Source organism: Schistocerca nitens, chromosome 1, assembly GCF_023898315.1.
Source record: "Schistocerca nitens isolate TAMUIC-IGC-003100 chromosome 1, iqSchNite1.1, whole genome shotgun sequence".
Classification (NCBI taxonomy): Eukaryota; Metazoa; Arthropoda; class Insecta; order Orthoptera; family Acrididae; genus Schistocerca; species Schistocerca nitens.
The window spans coordinates 857,939,820-857,961,376 of NC_064614.1; the positions used below are offsets into that span (position 1 = coordinate 857,939,820).

Sequence of the window (21,557 nt, forward strand, 5' to 3'; positions counted from 1 at the left end):
AGGGTGTACATAAAGTCACGCTATTATTTCAAAAAGTCATATCTTGGAAACTATTAGAGAGAGAGAGAGAGTATTTAGCAGCTTTCAAAGTTTTTTATCCCTTTGTCCTTCGTTGTCGATTTGACTTGGAATGCATCAAAATGGTCGCAGACCAGGAGAAGACGCAATGTGTCATCTAATACACAGAATCTAAATCTGTGACAACGGTACTGCAGAATTATCGACGGCAGTATGGATTGACATCACCGGAAAAAATAGCAGCCACTATCAAAGATCTCCCTCGAAGCGGACGACGTCCTGTTTCCCTAATACGTATTGACAAATGGCAAGCTGCGTCTGAACGCAACCCCCAGAAATCAATTTTTCGTGCAACACGCGGATTGGAGGAAGCGATATCAGCTATTCAGAAAGTGGATAAGTCGTGATGGTCCCATCGCATGGTCCGCGCGCTCTCCCGATGACACACCATTAGACTTCTCTTTGTTGGGTTACGTCAAAGACCGCGTGTGCACAGCCTCGGTCTATGACATTTCTACCTTTGGTGCACGAGTGAATGAAGCAATCAGAGCTGTTGACGGTGCAATGTTGACCTGTACATGGTCAGAACTCGGATATCGCCTTGATGTACTAGAGCAATGACTGGTGCGCTTACTGAAATTTTGACGTATCAGAAAAAGACTTTGAGAGCTGCTAAACGTCTTAAACACGGACGTATATAAGGGGGGGTCCACGGGGTCCGGACCCCCCCCCCCTTCCTTAGTTTACACAAAAAACGCCAATATTAGAAGAATACCCGCTTTTGAAACCCCGTGCCACAAAATAGTCGCGCAGTGCGCTTAGTTGACGCAGTGACAAGCCATGGAGGAATGAGGCTGCAAAAAATAGCTGTTCCAAGGCAAAAACAGCGCAGCAATGTACCAGGAGAAACTGCTGAAATATATCATCGTCGAAATGTGTTTTACCCTTTTATTGAACATGTGATCACAGAACTTGATGCTCGTTTTAAACCACATGAAGAAACAATCGAAGGAATTCAGATGCTTCTGCCTGAGAAAACCAATAATGACTCCAGGACAAAAGAAAATCTTAAGAGGATAGGACAAATATTTCTTGGTGAGAATGTAGGCACAACAATTCTGAGTGAATACGAGATTGGCACAATCACTGGAAATCTGTAGAGGAAAAACCTGTCACTGCAATAGAAGTTATTGATCAGTGTGATGAACTGTTTTTCCCTTCGATAAAAAAGCTTCTTATCATATTAGCCACACTCCCAGTGTCAACGGCGATCCCTGAAAGATGTTTCTCGACTATGAAGAGGCTAAAAACTTACATAAGGAATAAAATGGGAGGTGAAAGACTTACTGGTCTTGCTGTAATGAGTGTTCATCGTGACCTGGCGGTGCAACTAGATTGTGAAGAAATTATTAATGAGTTAGCAAAATGGCTCTGAGCACTATGGGACTTAACATCTATGGTCATCAGTCCCCTAGAACTTAGAACTACTTAAACCTAACTAACCTAAGGACATCACACAACACCCAGCCATCACGAGGCAGAGAAAATCCCTGACCCCGCCGGGAATCGAACCCGGGAACCCGGGCGTGGGAAGCGAGAACGCTACCGCACGACCACGAGATGCGGGCAATAAGTTAGCAGCAAGACGTAAAAGACTAAATATAATACTTTAAAGTAATTAATGCTTATTTTTAAATTAACTTACGACCTGAAGTTACAGCAAAATGCCAAAGTGTCACAATTTAAATACAAAGACTAATATGATAATATTATTGCTTTATATAAGTGATTAATAATGATATTCAAAAATATATAATTACCTCCAATGTTAGCTTACAATTAGTTGCTTTTTCATAAATAAATACCTCAACAGCTAGAATATATATGTTTTATTTAAGGACGCTTGGATCAATTAGTGTTTCTCTACAGTTTTACCCGCATGTAATATGGATGCTAACGTATTTGTGGGTTTTTAAATTTCTGCTTGATTGACTCTATTGATTGGCGTTAACAGCAAAACCTTTTTATGCGATGGGCGAAGACAGGTTCACTTTCCTAAATGATAGTGTCGCCCCCCCCCCCCCCCCCCCCATGCAAAAGCTGTAGGTACGTTCCTGGTCTTAAACAAACCATAATCCAATAGTTTCCCAGTTATGATTTTCTGAATCGATAGCGGAACTTTATTGACACCCTATATTATATTTGTATGAAATCGTAATTACTATTTGCATCATACTACTAGTACAAATTGCTACATTCCTACTACAACAGAGACAATCCGCATTAAATACTGTGTGACGCTAGTGACACTGAAATGTGGGACAGGACGGTAGAAAGAAGGAAGATAAGGAGTTTAAGCGCTCCATAGACGATCAATAATATTGCACAATTTTCCATAAAGCAAAATAATATTGAACGCCTAGGGGTATGACTGAGAGGTTGCGCAGTGATATTGAGAACATCAAAAACTTTTGAAATATATTCTGCTGCCCGAAAATATTGTGTCGTCTGTACGCAGTCTTGACAATATCCTTGCGAGTCTCTCGCGTGCTACTGGGTGTGGATATCAGTGTGTTTACTGTCGGTTTGTTGTGGTGTTGAGACTGAATTCAAAACAAAACGAAAGAGCGTTATGGTTAGAATCCGTCGAATTGTATAAATATCTACCGGCGTTATGGGATGTTGCAACGAAGCCGAGCAATTGTCGTAGCAGCAGCGTCTTTAGCGTCAACATTCCGAATCACCGTGTTACTGGACAGCCTAGGAATAACATCAATAATATTTCACAATATTACTGTGCAATATCATTGCCCGTCTAGGGACCGCTAAACACCCGTTGAAGACGAGACAGAGACGCAACATAAAGCAATGAGGTGAGAGATATCGGTTTTGTCCATTTCAAAGAAAACATGGAAGAATTTACGCCTGGTCGATTTAGGAAAGCCACGGAAAACGTATCTCATAACGCCTGCACTGAGATTTGAACTCCGCTCCTCTAGAATGAAAATCCAATGTGCCAACCACGGCGCCACTTCGCAAAGTTCGGAGAGAAGACTCCCTTTGTATCCACGACGGAATGCCGATATTTGTGCTCCATTCGCTGTAAGCAGATGCATCTGTTAATATGCAATTGCGCTTCTAAGACTAAAAGTTTAGTCGCACCACACTGTGGGCTGAAAAACCTCGAAGAGGAATTCAGCCTCGCTGATTGAGTAGATTATCTTCATTCTTGCATCTGCGATGCTGTCCGTGAAGAACGCGTATTGTGTCTCACGTATGTATGTAAGACGAGAGTGAATCAAATCCTGCCTCCTCTTTTTAAACAATGCCAACGGTTAGTCAAGATTAACGTACCGATCTCTGATGTCTTATTTCACACTCCGTAAGATATTACTCAGAGGTTTGAAACTGGAAAACCCGAGGCACAATGTGGTAACCAATAATGGTACGATGTCAGAAATATTCACCTCGACAACCATATCATATACAAATGTTTTCGAACTACACAGACTTTGAGAGTTTGTAGTGGAGGCCTTGCATGTATCACTGCGAATAGGAACTCTTGACCGGGAAGGTAACATTTCGGTATTCTTCCGCGTCTGATGGATGAAAAGCGATAGCAGTTTTTTGTGGTTCTGGTACTTATTACATTTATATCAAAGTAAATAACAATGCCAATCGTTGTAATAGTTGTGTGGCAGGTTACGGATAATCATCGTAAACCTGCATATCCACCATATTCAAAACACTGGGCTCCCCGTTAGAGCAACAAATGAATGCGTGTCGGGAACGTAAAAGACCATCGTTTCAAGCTCCGCCCCCTATATTATTCTCAGACGAACCTAAAGCAAAGCGCAATAACTTCGCTGGACGCTGTCTGGGGAAGAATTTAGTGTGGATTTGTTCGTGAAACTTCAGTGCAACTTTCAGTTTTATTTTTTTATTTTTGTGTGTGTGTGTGTGTGTGTGTAGCCAAATGGAAGTGTTTCACACTAATCGGGATGTGTCAATAGAAACCAGTACCGTAGAATGTTAAACTTCTTATATTAATAGGATATATATTTAAAGCAAGATGTCTTCCATGGAAATTTTAAATAAATCCAGCTAGCTTGTAAAGCTATCTTCACTCGTAAAAAATCTAATCATAAAGAAAGTTTGTACTGAAGTGATATGGCTTTCCTGTACATGGTGTCATTGTTTTTAAATAAATGGAGGCGTCAAACATAAAATAATGCCAAAAACTGATGCAGTTACATAACATCTTTATAAAGTTCAAATGTTTGTGAATTCCTAAGGGACCAAATTGCTGAGGTCATCGGTCCCTAGTCTTCCACACTACTTAAACTAACATAAACTAGCTTATGCTATACCGAGGGAGGACTCCAACCTCGGGCGGGAGGGGCCGCGCAGCCCGTGACATGGCGCCTCAAACCGTGCGGTCACTCCGCGCTGCTTTATAAAGTCCACCTAATTAGTGACATAATTCACTCAAATTTGCCTGCCAAAGAGGCGAAGAGTCTCTGTAATCTTCCGTAATACAACGTACCAACATTAAGCGCTAGTTTCCGATAGTTGTGGCTATATGTCCACTCAGCGTGCACACTGTGGAGCGGAGTCTGTTCGTTGCAACATCCACCACCTCGAATATTGCACACATGGAGCGTAGTCCGTACCTGAAGCAGTTTGATAGCTTAGTAGACACCCAACCTAAGAAGATATATCGATTTTAGCATTTGACTCGAACCTTAGTCTTGGGCTTTGTTACCACTTCAGTGAAAAGCTTGCTAGAATGGCAGCAAATGCCAGCTTTTACTTTTAGAGAGAAGTAATTGTGTCCAATCGTCTGAGGTCTCCATCCCGCCCATATTTATGAGGAAAATATCTGCAGATAATTTTCTAGTGCCCTTTATTTCCTCCCTTGGTGGCGACTGTGTCGATCTCTCAGCGGAAAAGTTATTGCCTTGTTAGAAGTATGACCTTCTCGACACTCAGAGATCCACAGTAGTCGCTTTTCTGAAACGAATCGTTTCCAGTAGCAAATTTGCGGAATGTAGAAGGTAGCGCCATCATGTGGAGGAAAAAATCTTTCAGCTCAAAACGAGTTGCTCTCGCTAAGAAAAGATCCAGTGGATGCAAATAATAATAATAAAGAAAACCGCGTCTCTAAGGCGTAAACTGTGCCACCCAAGTTTGCAGTGTGCCGCCTCACGTTCTGCTAGGCGAGTTGTTATCGCACGAACATGTGAGACCAGCTGTTTTGAATTGAGCAGCGTGATGGGTTCAAAGGACGATAAGAATGTGTGTCAGACAGTCGCACGGCTTAACAGCAGGAAGTCTTTTCATACGACAGCCGCATTGGTCGAGAAGCGTTCGGATCTTACACGGTCAACGTTGCGCTCCGTTTATACATTAAGCATTGCCATCACTAATTCTGAACGATCATTATCCGTAGTTTCTGGTTCAAATGGCTCTGAGCACTATGGGACTTAACATATGAGGTCATTAGTTCCCTAGAACTTAGAACTACTTAAACCTAACTAACCTAAGGACATCACACACATCCATGCCCGAGGCAGGATTCGAACCTGCGACCGTAGCGGTCACGTGGTTCCAGACTGAAGCGCCTAGAACCGCTCGGCCATTCTGGCCGGCTCGGTAGTTTCTGTCCATAGTTCCAACTACTAAGGGTATTTCAAATCCGTCTTTGCAGCTACTACAAATGCTACATATGCCTTTCGATCTATTCAAATAAAACATATCAATCGGTTGCCACTTATGTTTTTGGCCTAGTATCACTTTTAATGGCAGCATTACACATTTCTTCACGTAAAATGCGACTAAAAAGTGCACCACTAATGCTTATTTACGTCCCTCTGGGTCGTGCGGTAGCGTTCTCGCTTCCCACGCCCGGGTTCCCGGGTTCGATTCCCGGCGGGGTCAGGGATTTTCTCTGCCTCGTGATGGCTGGGTGTTGTGTGCTGTCCTTAGGTTAGTTAGGTTTAAGTAGTTCTAAGTTCTAGGGGACTTATGACCACAGCAGTTGAGTCCCATAGTGCTCAGAGCCATTTTTGAACGTCCCTCTGACAGACGTACAGACAAATATCAAAGTGATACAAGGACGAAAACACCAGTGCCAAATGCAAAATAAAGTGTAAAATGTACATGCAGACGGATGTAAGAGAAACTGCATTCACTGACAATAATTTAGGCAAATAGTCGTCAGACTGTGGCCCGAATTCAATATTCGTGCGGGACGCTGTTTTCAGCTGTATTTTATAAGACTGTAATACGCACCTAGCAACCGACAATCGAACCCACAAACGTCACATAACGTTAAGAGCTTTTTAAGTTTTATTTTCCTGCTGAGTAACAATACATAGACAATAATATTTTAAGACTTACTTACTTTTTGTTGACGGTGGTGAGTTGGGCCGTGAGCTAAGTAAAGTTGGCCGCTTACTTCAGGGCAGAGATGTAAGTACTAACGCGATCACTGCGGGTTCAGGACATATGATAGGGAGAACATTATGTTGTCTTCCAGCACTGACAAATCACTGGCGTGCGCGGCTTTTACCGTTCGCCTGCTACGGTATCAATGTCAAATGAAAGTAACATGGACTCTTGAATGGGCATTATACCGATTGTCATCGCCAAATGCGGCAAATATTTGTCGCAAGGATATGAAATTTAAAGGCTCATGTAATACAGCGCAATTGCCGTCGCCATCATCCATGTTATGTGCGAAGTGTCAACTAGTGTTAGTGATGTTTCTCGTCCAACGTGAACGGCTCCATGTTTTTTTGTTGTTTAGTGTATATATTTTTTGCCCGCCGTTTTGACTGTATTCTCTGTGCCCTCTCTATGTAATACTTATTGTCAAACTCAAGGCTGAAGAGCGGCGTACTATGCTGCTGATAGCCCGCCTTTGTATAAGGTGTTTAAAATCACAATAAAGAAAAAAAAAAACAGCGCAATGAGTAGAAGAAAAATTACTTTCAAAACATTTAGTAGGCATCAAGTAATCGTGTCTCATTTTGCATGATGTATTTAATTATGAGTACCGTTACTGTTATTAATCAATGAATCATCCGCTCAAACACACGGCAAAACACTTCGTCAGGCAACTACAGCGTCACAAATTTAGCGTCGCTGTGGATGAAACAGTGCAGTTGACACCAAGTGTTCCGAATAGTGCCGGCTCTTAACGATCAGTACTTATCGCGCCCTTGCTATATCTAGTCTGTTGGGGGGGGGGGGGTGTCGTAACATACTAATTTATGTAGGTTACTAGTTGATAATAAGATCGGTCATTTGCAGCAGTGTTGCCCCACAATATCAGTACTGGCTCTTGAGCAAAAAAAGTTTGACGATCACTGATTCAGTTGAATAAACTGAAACGCGTATGCATTTTAGTAGATGCAAAGAAGGTTTTGAAATACCTTAAGAAACAGTAAAACTTTATTCTGGTGCCTTCCTAACGATGAATTTACGCGTAAAAGGTTACCATCCAAGACTCACACATTTTTTTAAATTGTCTACATTGGTTTCGATTCTTTGGTTATTTTCAATATGTCATAAATACTAGTCAACCAATGGCTACGTCCGAGTGAGCATCTTCGCAGGGCTCCTACTAGTTCCTCGTGTAATAGACCACGGACGCTCTACACCAAGGATATATCGAATACGATCTTTATTATGTGTCACCAGAAAAGTCCTGTCACGTATCGCTGGCAAACGGCTAAATTCTCGTCTGGAGCGAGTACATTCCGATAGTCATTCTAGCTTCTCAGGAAAAAGGGGCGCGCCGGTGCTACTTTTGTACCTAATCAGCTTCAAAAGAAAAGGAATAAGACAGTGATCACTTCGTCTGCGTTCCACATACGTTACTACTGAGGGCCAATGGCGGCTCTGTGGATTTTTCTGGAGAAGGTCGAATGGCCTGAGAAGCTCGTTAATCTAGTGCGTCACTTTCTTAATGAAGTGTCCGACTGCAAACATCAGGATAGACATTTCAGTGTCCTGTTACAAGTAACGTCAATTAGGGATGTACTTTAGCCTTCTCGCGTTTCATCACTACTACATATTTTGGAGTCTCCCGCCGCGTTTTTCCATCTGTATTTGCCGGCCGGTGTGGCCGAGCGGTTCTTGGCGCTTCAGTCTGGAACCGCGCGACCGCTACGGTCGCAGGTTCGAATCCTGCCTCGGGCATGGATGTGTATCATGTCCTTAGGTTAGTTAGGTTTAAGTAGTTCTAAGTTCTAGGGGACTGATGACCTCAGACGTTAAGTCCCATAGTGCTCAGAGCCATTTTTTCCATCTGTATTTAAAGATTCGTCTCAGGGACTACTGTAGGAATTTTGATACGGTTTCCAGTGATAGACAATCACGAGGAAGGTTTGTGTATATAATTTACAAGTCGTCCGCAACCCGTGCGATGAACGATGCCTTCAAGAATTGGAATGCCCAAAATGTGACAAACGCATCTCAGACGTATTACAGGTTATAGTCGAAAGTAAAACCCGCTATGATGTTGATATCTGCCTCATGGCTCACATAATGCAAAGAATCAAGCAGTATTGACAGCAGATTTTAGCCTGGCGATAGTTTTGTAGCAAAACCGAGTTCCCAAGGAAACTGCCAGAGCAGTTGCTGCGATCGGCGCCCGTTTAACACTAATGGAATGTCGGTATTAAGAAGTGACGTCTTACCAACTTGTTCAAAGGAAATACGTCTAGGCAATATTTAAAATGATATGGAAATACCTTGAACCAAACATCGAAGCACTGCGATAGGTAGCATATTTAGCACGGTTCCTTCCGATGAAATGCCAACTAAGGTGACGTGGACACCTTATGTGGATGTGTGACCACAGACTACTAAAACTTTATTTTATTCTTAACATTAGAAAGCCAAGCGTAAAGTTTAATGGTCAACATCTGGGCTTAAATTAAACCTATCATCCTGCGGCAGCTCTGTCAACACCTGGGAGCAACGTTCTTCACAAAGGCATGGCTGATATTGCGTAAAAAATAACGTGTTGAATCATTTAGCACATAGATCTTAACGCTAAACGTTACATTACAAACATACGTTGGAAGCCTACAGACGTCTACACTGTTAAGGACGGGAGAAAGACTATCCAGATAGTCGCCAGTTACTCAGAGGGAAAAAGTTTGTTCAGGACAGACTAGCACGGAGAATATTATCAAACCAGCAACACAATGAGCATTATATTTTACTTACTCACTGTAAGTCAGTATTCACGATTTTCGAGAAATCGGAGAAGAAAATATACTACGAAGGCTGACGAAGTTTTATGATAATATCGTCAAGAATAAAAGAAGAAATTATAACTTCTTTTATTATTTGTTATATAATATGTATTTTATATGTTACTCCTATTTTGAGACATCTCCAAATCCATTCCATGTTCACATTTCAGTATGAGGTCTGAAGATGATCAGAAATTGACCGACATCGGAAACAACAAAAATAAAGTTTTCTTATGGTCGAGACTGGTTATGTTCATTTTAAAGTACTGACAAAAATGTTACCAAAAATACAGTTTTCAATTTACCCATCTAATCTTCAGCATTCTTCTATAGCATCAATTTCCAAGTTTCTATTCCCTTCTTGTCTGAACTGTTTATAGTAAATGTTTCACTTCTATACAATGCTACACGTATTACAAATACCTTCGGAAAACGTTTCGTCACACTTGTCTATATATTAGACGTTAACAGATTTCTGTTCCTCAGAAATGCTTTCCTTGCTGTTGCGTCTACATTTTATATCATCCCTGCTTTAGCCGCTATCAGTTACTTTGCTGTCCAAGTAGCAGATCGATCGACTGCTTTTAGTGCCTCGTCTTCTAATCTAATTCCCTTAGCATCATCTGATTATATTCATTACATTCCATACTTCCTTTTTGACGTTCGGTTCACAATTTCTTTGCAAGAGACTATTCATTCCGGACAACAGCTCCCAAATCCATTCCGTCGCTGACAGAATTACAATGCACTCGGCAAACCTCACAGATGTTTTTTTTGTTTTTTTTTTTTGTTTCTCCTCCCTGACCTGTAAGTCCCTTTCCACTTTTTCTCCTTAGTTTCTTTCAATGTTTGTTTAATGTGCAGATTGAACAACATCGGGGGTAGGCTACAACACCGTCTGAATCCTACCTTTCATCCACTCCTTCCCTTTCATATCCCTTGTAACCGCAGTGTGGTGTCTGTACAATTCGTAAATAACATTTTGTTCAAATGGCTCTGAGTACTATGAACTTAACATCTATGGCCATCAGTCCCCTAGAACTTAGAACTACTTAAACCTTACTAACCTAAGGACAACACACAACACCCAGTCATCACGAGGCAGAGAAAATCCCAGACCCCGCCGGGCATCGAACCCGGGAACCCGGGCGTGGGAAGCGAGAACGCTACCGCACGACCACGAGCTGCGGACAACATTTTGTTCCCTGTATTTTATCTCTGGCACCTTCATCATTCCAAAGAGTGTAATACATTCAACTTTGTTAAAAGCTTTCTCTAAATCTAGAAATACTTATTCATAATCATCATAGATGAATTATATCGATCTCAAGCAGTACTTGGTAGAGAGTTAATACAACTGCTACTCGTTGTTCACCTAACAACTTATATCAAGTTTACTTATGCCAAAACTGTATGCTGATAAAGAGCACGTACGTATGTTTATGTGTGTGTGTTTGTGTGTGTGTGTGTGTGTGTGTGTGTGTGTGTGTGTGTGTGTGCATAAAAGGGGCGATGCAACAGAGAAAGAGTCGCAAAAGGAGGAGACATATGGAGAATTGATTTACCTTTCGTCGACATTCAGTATCTTTGGAAACATAGGGACCTCCCTTAATGGATTACTTCAGCAAAACCGACAATTCGACCTCGGTCACTTACCTGAAACAAAAAGAAATATCATTTTGCAATGTTAGAAATGTATTTACTTAAATAAGAGACATTATTGCTAGATTTAATTGTTTTCTTTGCTAATGAAATTGACAAAACTGTGAAAAGGCACTCACAAGCTCTTTGACATGTATGTTCCCCGTAAAGCAATAACAGAGAAGAAAATTAAAATAGAATGAAGACTGTGCTGTTCTTAAAGTGTATAAGGAAAGACAATGGTGGATACTCTACTAGTAGTTTTATTAGATACGTGATGCAGGTGAAATGCCTCACAAACATAGATATGTTTTGAAAGGAAGGAAGATTAGAGTTTGACGTGTACAACGCTGTCTTTAGAGTGCACATGCTTGGATTACGAATGGATGGGGAAGTACCCATTCCGGGACTTGGCTGAAAAGGTTTAGAGAAATCACAGGAAACCTAACACTGGATGGCCGGACGGGGATTCGAACCGTCGTCCTCCATAAAGCGAATCCAGAGCGCTAAGCACTCCGCCACCACGCTCTGTGACACGTTTTGACAAACAATATCGTTTACAAGAGAACATTTTTCAGCAATGTCAGTTTATGTTAGATCGATCAACAGATAACACGTAAATACGATTTTTTTTTTTTTTTTCGTCAATGTCCGATGCAATCGATTCATCGCATGCATTTCACCACATAAATACAGTGAAAGAAAAATGTCGCAAAGATAAAAAATAAATATCGTAGGGTAATGAAGTTCCGGGAATATACTTGTCTCGGCAACATTATTAATTGATTAACATTGCAAGATCACGGGTTAATGTATGCGTGAGATAATCCATTGCAAATTTGAAGTGCTGGTACATTAATAACAGCAGTAACCGCCAGAATGTTGAATGAAAGCGTGCAAACGTGCATGCATTGTGCCGGATGTCAGTTTGTGATATGGAGTTTCATGCTTGTTGCACTTTGTCGTTCAATACAGAGACAGGCTGGAGTTGTTGTCCGATGATGCCCTATATGTGCTAGATTGGAGACAAATCTGAGGCTCCAGCATCCAAAGCAACATGTCGTCACGCTGTACAGCGTATTGGGCTACAACAGCGGTATATGGGCGAGCGTTATCCTGTTGGAAAACACCCCTGGACTGCTGCTCACGAATGGGAGGACAACAGGTCTAATCACCAGACTGACGTACAATTTTGTAGACAGTGTGTAAGACGACCACGAGAGCGCTTCTGCCGTTGTAGGAAACCGCACCCCAGACCATAGTTCAAGGAGGAGCAGGGGATTAGTGTTTAACGCTCCGTTGACAAGAAACTTTGTCATGCCCTTTCAAAGAAACCATACAGTCAGTTGCATGAAGCGATTTAGGGAAATCGGGGAAAACCTGAATCAGGATGATCGAACGCGGCTTTAAACCGTCGTCCACCTGAATGCGAGTCCGGTGTGTTAACCACTGCGGCACCCCAACCGATACCACAGCTCCAGGTGTGGGTCCTAGCACACAGACAGGTTGATTGCTGGCCCTCAAATGGCCTCCTTCTAATCAACACTAAGGCCATCACTGGCACCGAGGCAGAACCAGATTTCATCAGAGAACACAACAGACCTCCAACCTGCCGTCCAATGAGCTACCACTGAAGTCGTCAACGGCGTTGGTTTGAGGTCAGTGAAATGCACGCTACAGGGCGTCTGTCTCGGAGCTGCTCTTGAAGTAACCGATCTGTAACAGTTCATTGTAAAATCAGTGAAAAACAGTCTTGACCGCTATGGTTATTTTATTAAAATGACTTGTCTCGGCCTAGGCTCAGCTCATCTTCAGACAGCACCATCAGCTCAAGTTGATATGTGGAACAGCAGTTTCAGCGACTGAGGTCCACTGTCTGTTTCACGCATCGTCAACTTCAGCTGATAGTGCTGTCTGAAGATGGCCTAAACCTAGGCCGAAACCGGTCATTTTAATAAAATAATCATTGCGATCAAGACTGATTTTTCATTGATTTTATATAGATTACAAGATCGCTGTTTTCGCAAAAATCTTACCAAAAACAGTGCTAGTGTGGTGTCAAGTGCTGCTCAGGTTGCTGCTGCAGATGTACTGCTACTACTACTACTAATACTACTACCACTACTACTGTTAGGCGCAGAGCCATACGCTGAACAGGATAGTTTTCCCTCCCGGTAGTGCCACGTGGAAGTCCGGAGCCCGGTTTTCTTGCGACCTTACATTCCCGTGGCCACCGCTGCCAGCAGGTATCCCTGCGTTTTACTACAATTTTTTTAACGATTTGACCTCTTTGAATACAAAAGCTTAATGAAAATTCCGACGTTATCTATTAGGTGATTTGTATATACTGTGACGCTCATTTGGTGTACGTCTGAAGTTACTTTTATGTCTGAAGCTTCTCTCCGTTAAGAATGACTTGCTGTGTTCTGTTTACTATTTTCTTTGTGCATACCAAGCGGAAAATTCTCTGCTTAGAACACTGGACTCGCATTCTAAAGCAGCAGAGTTCAAATACTACTGTAGCCATACAAAGTTAGATTTTCCGTACCATCTCTAATTCACTTAGGCCAATGCCGGATGGTTCCTTTGGAAAAGACTTGGCCAATCCGCTTCCAATTCTAACTTCTGCCCCCTTCTCTAATAACCTCGTCTTCGACATGGCCTAGCCCTGACTACCTCCTTCATTTTTATTTATGCGAGTAAACATCGAGGCGCCACGCTCTGTCAATGGACTTTCATGTTCACTCTCGCGCTCGTTCATCGAAGCGAAACGATGTTTGCCTCACGGTAGTTAGTTTCCAGCTACTGGGTCGCTGTTGAAATGAAGGAACCGCATATTCCAACTGATCGTTGCAAATAAATTTGAAATTTTGTTGTAGCATCAAGTGAATATATATTAAGGTGGGACTGGCGTGGCTGACATATCTAACAACTCCATCGCAACTACACAATGCGGATTCTATAATACGCGCCTCATTACAGTAATAACTGGGAATGTTTTCTATTTACTATGTACATGATTTAGTTTTGTAAGAGTTCATACGCCTTTTGGAGTTGAATGAAAAATTATTAGTTAGCTGGCGAAACGTGTAAATTAGCGTAAGTGAAAAGTGGACGCCGACGGCCGTTTATGTTCCATCGAAACAGTCTCTGTTCCGCTCTAGTTCTCCTATACAGAATATTCACTGCGCGGATTTACGCCCAAGATGTTAGGCAATCACAAACACTTTGTGTGCTGGGGCAGTTAAGGAAACTGTTTCCGAAAGAATTTCGTTCCTTCCCGCTCCCTCTCGCTGTGCTTTGGGCAGGGTATCTGGGAGTCCCATTATTCCTTCTTCCTTTGTACAATTTGACAAATAAATATATTTTTATTGCTATTAAAATACCGTGGTCAGCAATGCATGACCACATTGAAAAAGACTGGAAACGAAAGGTTCAAAATGGTTCAAATGGCTCTCAGCACTATGGGACTTAACATCTTAGGTCATCAGTCCCCTAGAACTTAGAACTACTTAAATCTAACTAACCTAAGGACATCACACACATCCATGCCCGAGGCAGGATTCGAACCTGCGACCGTAGCAGTCCCGCGGTTCCGGACTGCAGCGCCTAGAACCGCACTGCCACCGTGGCCGGCGGAAACGAAAAGATTATAGCGTTATTTGTGAATGAGTTGACATGGAGCAGAGACGTGCAGTCCATTTGCTATGTTGGGGTTGGATGTCCTCGGTCCATTTAATAAAAGACCTGCAGGAAAAGGGTACATTCTCACGATCATCGATCATTTCTCTCGGTTTTTGGCAATGATACCAATGCCAGACCAACGGGCTAGTACTGTAGCGCAGTAAACAACTGGATATCCATGTTACGAATTTTGTCTCGGGTTTAATAAACAACTATGCCGCGTGTTGCGTATACGGAAGTTACAGATGAGTCCGTTTCATCTGCAGACTAATGGAAGAACGGAACACGTGCACTAGACAATTGCAAAGATGTTGAGCTATTATATAGGTTCCAGGCACTGCGATTGAGACGCCTGTTTAGCTTATGTACAGAGTGTGTATAATTCGAAGGTTCATACTGCAACTAGCTTGTCGCCATTTGAGGTGAGTAGGGAGGAAAATGAAATCTCCCTTTGACAGTTAGATTCCTAAATTAGAACTGGATGGTGAGTCGGTCAGGAAGATTGCCAAAATAATTAGGGTAGTTTGGAGGAATGTGAAAAAAGCATACATGAAGGCGCTAGAACACAAGGACCAACCGAAGAGCCAATGATCACTAGTCCCTATACGTCGAAGGGGAAAACTAAGACATTTTTGACAAAATGCCAAGGAACATAGAAATGACTTCACCAGTCAACATGAAGATACAGTTCGCCACAGAAACGTCTGTGCTACGAGGGCACAATTTTCAAAAGCCATATCTCGCTTAAGAGTATTATTTTCTAGCGAGTGTGCGATAAATCGCCATTGATACAAGAGAAATATGGTTTTCTCGTCCAAAGAAAATCCACATTACGTATGCTAATTGGACAGGATCCCGTCTCATGTTATGATATGGTCCGGAATAGCACCACGATACTTGTTCTGACTATATGTTTTAAAGAGTATGTCATTTTTTTGGCGCGTAAGTGAATGAATGTGGTTAAAGCCTGAGTTCGAAGACAAGGGGCTCATGAGTCATGTTGGGAAGAGCAGAGCGGAACTCCAGCACAGGATGCTATTCAGGTGCATCAGTTTCTTGATGGACAGTTTCGAGACCGCTTGATTGGGCGTTATTCAGCAGCATCTGCAGTCCACTGAAATGGCCATCACGAATCCCAGACCTTATCAAGCCACAAAACGCATTAGGGGAATACTGAAGTCGATAGAAGACTATTGGAGAATTGCGCTGAAGTGCTAAGGAAGCTTTTCGAAGCATAACTCTTGAAATGCTCCGCAAGGTGTCAAGGAGGACACAGAGACAAGGTGGTACATTTGCAAACCCGCGGGATACAGTTTTTATATATGAGTATTTCAATATACGGGGGACGGAGACTTCTCGGAAACACTGTACAAGTAGAAAATGCCAAGTTTCACCGTGGTTCGGAGTAAACGTTACGCTACAGGTCCCCCATAACAGGCTGAATAAATCACTTCATAAATAAGAAGGAAATTACATTGCACATAAATCAATGTAATTTTCAAACTAACAGTCGGATTGAGAAAGTCTATACCTTTGTTTCGACCAACTCGACTCTTCGAAAAAATGATAAATGTCTTATGGCACAGTTGGCTAGGGTACCCTTAGCGATTCAACTGCCTAAATTAGAATTCGCACTCACTGAGCGACTTTACGGAGTGCTTTAGATTAAGAGTAACTATTTTAGTACAGGGACTTCCACGATTCTGTGTGGAGATTTTTTCTGTTGTTTACGATGATGTTGAAGGAGGAGGGAAGGGACGGAAAAATTTCCTTTTATGAGTGAACGCGACACTGGTCTTTGACGGTATTCAGCTAACCGATGGGCACCAGAAGATTCTAAAGAGGAACGCAGCAGCAGGATCGAAACGACGATTCTGTACAAGCAATTGAAGGCGCAGCCTAACAATCAGTAACAATTGAACTTCATTTAACCCTTTAATTGACAGTGCTTTAAAATTATGAGAAAAAACCGTTTTAATTATTTTTATCTAATAAATAAACGTTGCTGGATGCAATGAAGTATTTATCTACGTTTATTTTAAGATACATATTGCTCATGGTCCCTCCAGCGCCAGAAATACTACTTTATTAGTACCTAGATCAGTGCAAAGGTACCTGTGTATTCTTTATAAAAATGAACTAACAAATGCTACATGAGTCTTCCTATATCCACAGGTAAAATAAAAATATCACTTGCCGTCCAGTATAATGGGCTGCTTACAGTTCTCGTGCAGCTTGCCGTATGTGCTGCCTTACGGAAAGACAAAATCACGCACTCCAAAGGTAATGCGGCCAACTCTGCGTAGCTAGTGAATGCTTTAAACTAATAATGGGAGTTAAAATGCATTGCGAGACTTAGTGCAACAACAGTGGCTGTTGGAAATTAGTGCTGCTTGAAAGCAACTGTTTGAATGGAAGAGTAGTCTGTTGATCTGTGAACCTACCTATATTTCTTGCGAAAATAAATGTTAAATTGTGAAACTGTATTACTTTCCTCCACTTGCTACTCCTCGAATTTGTGCACATTTCCTTGTATTGTAATATTCACGTGAGTGTGTCAATGTTTTTGCAGGTCTAAGTAACCTGCTATCGGACCGCGGCAAACAAATGTTTGATTGCAGTGCAAAAAAAAAAAAAAAAAAAAAAAAAAATCAGTACCAAAACTCTGTTAAGCAATTTTAGTCTGCTCAGCTAGAAGACACTCTATAGTGTGGACCCGAACTCCACCAATAAAATTTCGGAGGTTGTTGAGAGTCATTTTCTAAATATTTTCATACAACTGACAAGTGGTCTCTGGTGCCCAGATACAGAGCAATAATGTAATTACAACTTATTCGAATTATTACCCCGATAACCTTTGTATCTGTGAAACATAACTGTGAAAAAACCTGTAATATGCAATCGCCTATGCAGCAACCATCACGCGAAACACTTTTATCACACTCTGTTTAATCTATCCGTTCCTTCAGTGTCCAGTACAGCACGTAACAAATGCACAATTGTTGCCTTACAGGTATTGCTCAAAATGAGGACTACCACGGTCACGGCAGAGTGTACAGCGGCGCACCATCGACAGTCTCACCAGCCTAAGAGGGCCACGAGTTTGGAGTAGTACTTCCACGCCCGCGACGCTCCTAGCAATGAGGACCCTATCCGTATCGACTGGAGGCCCCCAGAAGAAGAGAAACAACAAGAAGAACAAGAAGAAGAAGAATTTCATTGGTGGCACGTCTGCTGACCGAGCTGGTCAAGCAACACTTGAACTATAACCAATCCTCTGTTGTCGAAACTGTACATTAATGTGGTTCCTAACAACGAGTACAAAGCGTGCTGGGCCTCCATAAAGTTGAAACCAAGTAAGCTGACAAATTTTCAGTAGCATATCGTCTAGGAACTCCGGGAGGAGATATTGGCGTTGTGTCGCTCTCAGTAATGCCGTACACGAGGTGAATAACAGCGTAGTCTTCATCAGTAAACCAAGCCATACTGCTACGTATCACTGAAGATTTTTTACAGAATCTCGAAATTTAGCGCGGACTTCAATGCGAGATGCGTCTCATAGTTTCCACAACGAAACTTTGTCTCGAAACCTGGCAGAAAATCCAAAGAGATTCTGGTCGTACGTAAATTATGTTAGCGGCAAGACACAGTCAATGCCTACTCTGCGAGATAACAATGGAAATACTATCGACGGCAATGCTATCGAAGTATAGTTCTTAAATACAGCCTTCCGAAATTCATTCACGAAAGAAGACGAAGTAAATATTCCAGAATTCGAATCGAGAACAGCTGCCAACACGAGTAACTTACAATCAAATATCTTCGGAGTAGTGAAGCAACTTAAATCACTTACTAAAAGCAAATCTTCTGGTCCAGGCTGTACGCCAATTAGGTTCCTTTCAGAGTACACTGATGCAATAGCTCTATACGTAACTATCATATACAACTGCTCGCTCGACGAAAGATCCGTACCCGAAGACTGGAAAGTTGTACAGCCACTCCAGTATTCAAGAAAGATATTAGGAGTAATCCAGTAATTACAGCCCATATGATTAACATCGATATACAGCAGGATTTTGGAACATATATTGTGTTCGAACATTATGAATTACCTCGAAGATAACAATCTATTGACGGACAGTCAACACGGATTTAAAAAACATCGTTCTTGTGAAACTCACAGTGGCTCTTTACACACACGAAGTGTTGTGTCCTATTGACAAGGGATTTCAAATTGATGCCGTATTTCTAGATTTCCAAAAGGCTTTTGACACTGTATCACACAAGCGGCTTGAAGAGAAATTGCGTGCTTATGAAATATCGTCTCAGTTATATGACTGGATTCGTGATTTCCTGTCAAAGAGGTCACAGTTCGTTGTAATTTACGGAAAGTCATCGAATAAAACAGAAGTGATTCCTGGCGTTCCCCAAGATAGTGTTATAGACCCTCTGCTTTCCTTATCTATAGAAACGATTTAGGAGACAATCTGAGCAGCCGTCTTAGGTTGTTTGCAAATGATGGTGTCGATTGTCGTCTAGTAAACTCATCAGAAAATCAAAACAAATTGCAAAGTGACTTAGAAAAGATATGTAAATGGTGCGGAAATTGGTAATTGACCGTAAATAATGAAAAGTGTGAGGTCATCCACTTGAGTGCTAAAAGGAATCCGTTAAACTTCGGTTACACGATAAATCAGTCTAATCTAAAGGCCGTAAATTCAACTAAATGCCTAGGAATTACAATTATGAACCATTTAAATTGGAAAGAACACATAGCAAGTGTTTTGGGAAAGGCTAACCATGGACTGCGTTTCAGTAGCAGAACAATTAGAAAATGTAACAAATCTGCTGTACCGCGCTTGTCCGTCCTCTTTCGGAGTACTGCTCCGCGGTCTGGGATACTTACCAGGCAGGATTAATGGAGTACATCGAGGAAGTTCAACGAAGAGCAGCACGTTTTGTATTATCGCGAAATAGGGGAGACAGTGTCACGGATGTGATACTGGATTTGGGATGGACACCATTAAAACAAAGGCGTTTTTCGTTGCGTCGAAATCCTATCGCGAAATATCAATCACCAGCTTTCTCCTCCGAATGCGAAAATATTTTGTTGACGCCGACTTATATAGGGAGAAACGATCATCACAGTAAAATAATGGAAATCAGAGCTCGCACGGAAAGATGTAGGTGTTCATTTTTTCCACGCGCTGTTCGAGAATGGAATAAAAGAGGCGATGAACCTTCTACCATGTGATTTGCAAAGTATCCATGAAGATGCAGAAAGACACGCTTGCCTGAGAATGATGGTCATTTATACTGTATTTAAAGAGTCATTAGGTGATAACTATTCCTGTCTTATAGGTAATGAAGAAGCGTACATGACATGCATCTGTCGTGCGCTGTCGCTATCGTCATGGCATACAGACAGGAAACACTTCTACTGAAACCTGTCTGCAATCGTCGTGCTGAACACAGAGAATTTCAACGTTCTACATAGTTACTATACTGTGGTAGTACTGCTGTTTAATGTAGCTATGGAATTTTACTTAACTTCTTTAATTGTTGTTCGTTTTAACTTTCGTTATATCAATTTTATTCCACAAGTTATCTTCCTAGTCACCTGAAAAAACGACGACGGATATTTTACTGTTCATAAGATAAGATGAGAAAAGCATTATAAAAATAAGTTATCGTTCATAAGGTCATGGCTACATAAGTTTCTTTAACGATTGAATTAAAGGTGGCCGCCGTAATTAGAAAGCCATATCGGTGATTTAAATGTTAGCTGTGGTATATAAATTATCGTACTGAAAAGCACAGATGTCAGACGCGTACAATTTTTCATCGTCATAGAAAGCCTGATCGACATATTAAGCCTAACAAATTGTTTTCGAAACGACGCTTATCCAAAGGTATTTCGTAACGCCTATTGTAAACGCGTGATATGTTTTGTCTTCGTGAATGGGTGACAGACGGTAAATAAGGTGCCAGCGCACTGAATAACTCTGCAGGCGTTCTCTGTAAGTCATGTTCAAGTACATCTCTCAATTACGTATCTACAAGTCACTGATCTCCCACGTGGAGCAATAATTTCATACAGCGACTGTTATCAAAGTTTATTCCCTGCAACAGCGGTCTCGAATAGTGGATTGTCTTTTAATGGTTGTTGCGCAGTATCAAACGTGAAACGATACCTTTAATTCAAGAAACGGAAAATGCAGCAAGTTATGTTTCATGAAGTTATTTGGCGAAAGAATAAAATAGTTCATAACTTCTGTTACCCATGATAAAATTTTTAATTTCCGGTGAACAAAAAATAGAAAGCAGTAAACTACGCTTCTCAATTATCTACGACTCATGGAATGAGTTTTAATTTCAACACTGAAAAAAAATTGCTCTTAGGAACAGACGAAGTCATCAATCAAAATTTTACAAGAAAGTATTACAGAGAAAGGAAATAGCGAAACTTCGTCGTCACAGTATCGGGAAATTATCTGCCAACCAAGTTCCAGGATAATTTAATATTGATGCCTCGGTAGGCAACTGCGGCAGCAGAGCGCCTGAACCGTTCGAAATAAGTATCAGCAATTACGCTTATATTCCAGAGAACCAATCTGTAATACACAGTTCTTTATGCCTCAAAAGGTGTATCATTATCTTCCGCGTATGAAAAGAAACTAAAGAAAACACAACAAATCAAAATACAAAACACAGTGTTTATAAAACGTCTAAAATCAGACATCCGTGGGACAAACACTGATGTGACACTAGGGTAGCGATATACAGATATATAGACGGCGGTAGTATCGCGAACACAAGGAATAAAAGGGCGGTGCCTTGGCGGAGCCGCCATTTGTACTCAGGTGATTCGACGTACGAATCCCGATGGTTTCGTGCCCACTGCGGTCGTAACTGACGCTGTCGTTCAGGCGACATGTGCAG

General features: G+C 41.6%; 1 protein-coding gene and 1 long non-coding RNA gene across 2 annotated transcripts in view; one reads left to right on the top strand and one right to left on the bottom strand.

Moving 5' to 3' along the window:
- LOC126263428 (uncharacterized) overlaps positions 1 to 21,557 on the bottom strand; it is a 623,908-nt gene that overhangs the window by 390,289 nt on the left and 212,062 nt on the right. The window lies entirely within an intron of this gene.
- Positions 1 to 21,557, top strand: part of LOC126263452 (uncharacterized) — a 139,998-nt gene that overhangs the window by 16,514 nt on the left and 101,927 nt on the right. Inside the window, exons 2-3 of the long non-coding RNA XR_007546873.1 lie at positions 16,791 to 16,898; positions 17,629 to 17,971. This is a non-coding gene — a long non-coding RNA (uncharacterized LOC126263452). The remainder of the gene's footprint in view (positions 1 to 16,790; positions 16,899 to 17,628; positions 17,972 to 21,557) is intronic.